Raw genomic sequence first — 6,579 nt, 5'->3', positions numbered from 1 at the left:
GCAATCACATTCAAAGATATTATGAAATGTGAGAACTAGCGAATTGAAAGGGCTTCACTTTTATCGTTCAAGTTATCGTAACAGCATTCCAGTAACCTTTAACAATCAATGCCATTAACTTTTGAGTAACATTTTAAAGAAATAGTTACAACTTTTTAAGAAAAAATGCGTTGGTTATGTAAACGTATAGGTTCAAAAAAACATTGCCGAAACATAAAATCTTACCCAATCCGAAAATTGCAACGAAGAGGACAAGAATCTGGAATAAAGCTGTCATGCGCATCTTGACACTTTTAATTGATCTAGTTACACTTGACACTTACTCTCGATGTAATCTAGAGTGAGTATGTGCCTCCTTTTATAAAGAGCCGTTAACAGCTCAGCTGTTTTTTTTTTCGTAATTATAAAGACATAAAATTTTTATTGCGAAAACTTAATTACTATTAACACATTCCAAAGCGATACATTTCCTTTATTTACTTCAACTCATTTTATCCAATAATATAAGTTCTAAAAAGCATAAATACCTTGATATTTTTTGGGGGGGGGTGGAATCAAATGCATAAAGTCAAAATAAGTCAATATAAAAATAACATGTTTCTAGCATTTAAAAAACTGCCTCTGTTATTGTTGGTGTATAACATTGTAGAAATTTTTTTGCGAATAGTATGATGAAATCGAAAAACTTTTTAAAATTTAATACACTGTAATTAAATTAGAAAAGTTTATCAATAGGGATGATTTTCAGACCAAATAAAAGGTTATTTAATTAGTTTTTGGTTCTAGATCTGCATGTCTGATAGCTATCAATCTTGGACTGATAGCCCAATAGATTTTAAAAAAAGTACATTCAAGTTAAAATAACTTTTGAAAAAATTTGTCGATGAAAGCGTCTCCAAGCGAACGTGGTTTAAAATGCTCTCTGAATATGTCATTTGCATTTTTTTCTTTTTTTATTTCAATTATCCAATTACTNATAGAAATATTACTTTTGAAAAGTAACGAGTGATAGTACAAATACTTAAAGCAAGCAAAAGTAACAATAAGAGGAAAAGTTATGACTTTAAATTTACTGGATGAAAATAACAAGAAAATGCACAAGTACTGAAAAAGAATAGTGAAACTTTTCAAGTTCACTGAGAGAAAATCGAAATTTCAAAGTACCCTAAATATTTGTTGAAAACGTAAGAGCAAAATATAACAATTTTACTCATTAAAATACCACAAAAATTATTTATTATATGAAATTCTCAATTATTTCTAAAACTCAATGCATTGAAAAAGAAGTGTCACTTAGTTGTACTTTTTTAAGTTAAAGATATGAACAACTGAAATAGAAGAAGAAAGAAAATTACTTTTGAATGAAACTAAAAGAAATAATAAAATTCTCGAATATTTTTTACATGATACGATGTTTTCATCCCCTTATTTTTCCTCATCTCATCCCAGTGGAAGATGAAATTTACATATGTATTTTATTCATCTCCTGATTCTTGGAAAGAATGATAAAATAAAAGAAATCAAAATTTATTTTAATAGTGTCTATAAACGAAGACTAAAAAGAATTACCAAATAAAGCAAGTACTTTTTCACTAAAATTATCAGACAATTTTAAAAATGATTTTTAAGAATGCAATCACATTCAAAGATATTATGAAATAGAAGAACTAGCGAATTGAAAGGACTTCACTTTTATCGTTCAAGTTATCGTAACAGCATTCTAGTAACCTTTAACAATCAATGCCATTAACTTTTAAGTTACATTTTAAAGAAATAGTTACAATTTTAAAGAAAAAATGCGTTGGTTATGTAAACGTATAGGCTCAAAAAAAAACTGCCGAAGCACGAAAGCTTACCCAATCCGAAAATTGCAACGAAGAGGACAAGAATCTGGAATAAAGCTGTCATGCGCATTTTGACACTTTTAATTGATTTAGTTACACTTGACACTTACTCTCGATGTAATCTAGAGTGAGTATGTGCCTCCTTTTATAAAGAGCCGTTAGCAGCTCAGCTGTTTTTTTTCGTAATTAAAAAGACATAAAATTTTTATTGCGAAAACTTAATTACTATTAACACATTCCAAAGCGATACATTTCCTTTATTTATTTCAACTCATTTTATCCAATAATATAAGTTCTAAAAAACATAAATACCTTGATATTATTTTTTTGGGGGGGGTGGAATCAAATGCATAAAGTCAAAATAAGTCAATATAAAAATAACATGTTTCTAGCATTTAAAAAACTGCTGTAATTTATTGTTGGTGTATAACATTGTAGAAACTTTTTACGAATAGTATGATGAAATCGAAAAACTTTTTAAAATTTAATACACTGTAATTAAATTAGGAAAGTTTATCAATAGGGATGATTTTCAGACCAAATAAAAGGTTATTTAATTAGTTTTTGGTTCTAGATCTGCATGTCTGATAGCCATCAATCTTGGACTGATAGCCCAATAGATTTTAAAAAAAGCACATTAAAGTTAAAATAACTTTTGAATAATTTGCCGATGAAAGCGTCTCCAAGCGAACGCGTTTTAAAATGGTCTCTGAATATGTCACTTGCATTTTTTTCTTTTTTTATTTCAATTATCCAATTACTTCATGGTTTCACTTTAAAATCATTATTTTATAAACATAACCTATTCTTTTAAAAATCTTTTAAACTTGAATACAATTTCAAGAATAAATATTTCATTACTTTAACTGTATACTTGAAAGCAATCATAAATTTGCTATAATGAAACCATAAAAATCAGACACTATTCTGTACATTATTGTAATTTAACACATTGTAGGTTACTATATTTTTGGTAAGTCAATTTTCTTCTCGGTTTTAGATTACACTTCATTTATTATCTCATTTTATTAATAGATATATTTTAATAAAACATTATCAGCAATTAGTTTCCTAGTGAAGGAAGTGTTAACTCTGTTCTATCCATATGTTGTTATCAATAAATATTTAAAAAAATATTCATATGTATGTCTACTTCGTTCATAAGTCTACGATTCTGAACAAATTTATACCAAATTCAATGCACATACATCTGATGCACACAGTTTTGAACATCCGTTCAACTATTTGACAATCGGTTCACTTGCTTTAATCCAAAGAACGTTTTCCATATGATTAAGAAAACATTTTATTATGTCAGCGATTTTTCTAGTTAATAGATCCTTCCAATAAAAACAAGTCTCCTTGGGCATTCATAGAATGTTGTATAAGTGAAAAATATGACATTACTAGTTGAATACCCATTCTTCACACCGGTTGAATGAAAAAATAAGCAAAGAATCAATAAATCATCACTGTGAAGCATTACGAAACCATGCTCAGAAAGGAAAAACATATACCGACACAATTATAGAGCCCGATTGATGAACCAGGTAAATTAAATTTTTAGAAGTACTAACGAATCGGAGAAAATAACAAAAAAAATTGTTGCATCTATATGGATATGTTTGATGTAACAGATCCTGTTTTTACCTTCACTTTAATCTTAACATAAGTTTTTAGTATGCTGCAGGATTTTTATTTTAAATCAGGCAGTGAGTGGTTAATAAAATAAGGCAAATAATCATTAGCCCCGCCTTCTAATAAATTGGTAATAAAATAGTTTTGATACCGCTTTTCTTTTCGTTCTGAAAATGTCATTTACCTGGTTCCTCCTCTAAGTTTTTCAATTAATATAGTTAAAATAGATTCACTTTTTTATTTAATAGCATTTTTGCCCTAATTGGGGGCTTTACGTTATTAAAGAAAGCAAAACTGGATTTTTGTAGTTCATCCAATTAGAATAAAGATAAAATGTATTTAGCATCACTTGGCATCATGCTACTGCTTGCGGTCGACTCATAATTATCAAAATTTTCCACTATCAAGTAATTTTCTCCGGTGCATATCCTTTTCGAGGGACCGTAATATACTTATTTCCAAAGTATCGGTATTAAAACTTAGTATTGGTGCTGTTTTAATAATCACCAAATACACCGAAGACCCATTACATTATGACCACCCTGCTAATAACATGTAGGACCACCTTTAGCCCTCAAAACTNTTAGCAGCAAGCAAGAAGCAAAATTTCCCTAAGGAAAAAGCAAAAGAACTTGAAAAAACTCTCCAGAACATTCTTAAATCTTTCAGAAACAGAACACGCCAAACATTTAAAGAAAAAGTTCTCAATAATTTTTGCAATTGATAACTTCCGATTTCGGGATCGCACACTCTTACAGATGTGGTTATTATTGTAAAATTATTATTTTTTGTCTTTAATTCATTACAAATTGAAGTGAAGTCAACATTCCAATAAATAAATGTGATTTTATAAAGTACGGAACTGAGTTATAGAATATTCCTCTTCTTTATATTTAAAATAGTATATATTTCTGTATCTACGTAATTCGAAAAGCAACAGTAAAGAATCACCCGAAATAATTGAAATAGTATCATTTGTGTCTATTATTAATAAATTTTTTATCGTTTTCTTGGTAAGTATTTCTTAATTTTGAATGACAAATTTCAACTGGAATCCTAAAATAATAAATAAATAAATATTTATAAAACAGTTTCTACCAAAATATCTAAATCTCTTTAATTTTTAGAAGCTTGAAATCGACGTCCCGCGTGGGTCAGCCAACAGTCCGTCTACAACTGAGGGTATTTTGCGTCAGCACTGCGGTCGGTACGAGCTGGGTGTGGAAGTCGTTTTGAAAAGCCACCGCTGGGATTCGAACTCTGTCCACGATATCGGAAGACGATAGCTTTATCCCCTTAGCCACCGTCTCAAATACCGATTTAGTGAAAATAAGCATTTATGATATTATTTTATATTCATTTTTAGAAAATAAAGCAATGCTGCATAAAATACACCTCCTTTTCAGCCATGCAATAAGCCATGCTGCTGAATCGGCACTTTCTGCATAGTTTCAATATTTTTATCAAAATACGATAGAAATTTTGTAAACTCTTTCCAAGCACGTGTTTTATAACCCAGAAATTTCGAAAGTTCAAAAAAATATATACATATATTTTTGTTATAGGAAAGCGAAATAGAAAAAAACAGACTGCTGAAATTCCTGAAAATAAGCTATTAAAATATCATATTAATCAAAATAATTACATGGAAGCTTAAGTTGCGGCTGTGAATTTGAATATGAATTTAAATAGTAGATACAACTATGATCATTTAAGCACTTTAAACCATTTAAAAATATAAATACCATTCTTAAATTAAAATTTCAGAATATTCTGCAATCACTATTTTTTTAAATTCTAAAGAAATGTAAAGAAATATATATTGCAAATTTTTTTTGAAATTGTTCATAAATTATCGGTAAAACCCAAAGCATATTAATTGCAATGTAGAAAATAATTAATTTATCACTCTAAAACTTTGTTTAAATTTTTTCATTCCCTCGTCTCATTTTTATCATGATTTTAAACAAGCAATATTCATATTTTAAAAAAATGAATTCATGAATGAATGCTTGGAAATTTATTTCGATTTAAAATTTATCTTTAGAAAACTTGCATCCTGAACATTAGCTTTGTTTACGTTGATTACATTTTCAATTATATTTTATCTTCCAATTAATTTTAGGTAAATCAAAAAATTCTAACCATTTTTAATAATTTTTATTCAATTGAATGGAATATTAGATCAAATTTGTATCTAAAGGAATTTAAGTTAAACAAAAAAAATAAACTTAATTTAATATAGAAAAAAATATGGTAATAAATATATAAAAACTATCCTAGATTTAGTATTATACTACACTAATACAACATTATCAGTTTTTATAATNTAGTATTATACTACACTAATACAACATTATCAGTTTTTATAATTGAGAAATTATGCCGAAAAATTATTCTGTTATGGATCATTCGTTACTGGAATGCTGATATGACACAATCAGTCACTAGAAGTGAATTTTAACTGTTGCTAATTCACTTTAAGGTTGAGTTTAACTGTTGCTAATTCACTTCAAAGTTGAGTTTAACTGTTGCTAATTTACTTCAAGGTTAAGCTTATGTTTAACATTGATTTCAATGAGCGTAATTTTCTACGTAAAATAGTATTTTAAGAATTCCGAATGATTTTAAGTGAAAAAATAACCGTTTTTATCTCATACTTTTTAAACAGTTTCCGAATACTTGCACTGTCAAAAGGAATTGTGTCAGCATTAAAGAAATATTTCTTTATCTCCTTGGATTGAAGTCATTTTCCTTATTTTATTTTCTTAGGTAGCGTAAGTATAGTAAACATACTTCAATTTTTTAAATCACTAAAAGAAATATTAAATCGATTATTTATCACTTTAAGTTTTTTTGCTACATACTGATGAACGAGATTCAAAATTGATTATTTTGATTAGATTTAATTATGGTTGCTGGTTAAAAGCTTTAGAATTTTTCTATCTGGAATTAGTTATTCAAATAAGTTATGAATTGAAACATTCAGAAATCAAGATGCAAAATATTGAAAAGCATCTAAAAGCAATTAATAAAGTATCCGTAAGTAATAAGCAATTAATTTATATGTATTCCAGTTCATCTGTTTGCATCTGTT

This window comes from Parasteatoda tepidariorum, chromosome 7 (genome assembly GCF_043381705.1).
Source record: "Parasteatoda tepidariorum isolate YZ-2023 chromosome 7, CAS_Ptep_4.0, whole genome shotgun sequence".
NCBI lineage: Eukaryota > Metazoa > Arthropoda > Arachnida > Araneae > Theridiidae > Parasteatoda > Parasteatoda tepidariorum.
This window is presented reverse-complemented; position numbering follows the sequence as displayed.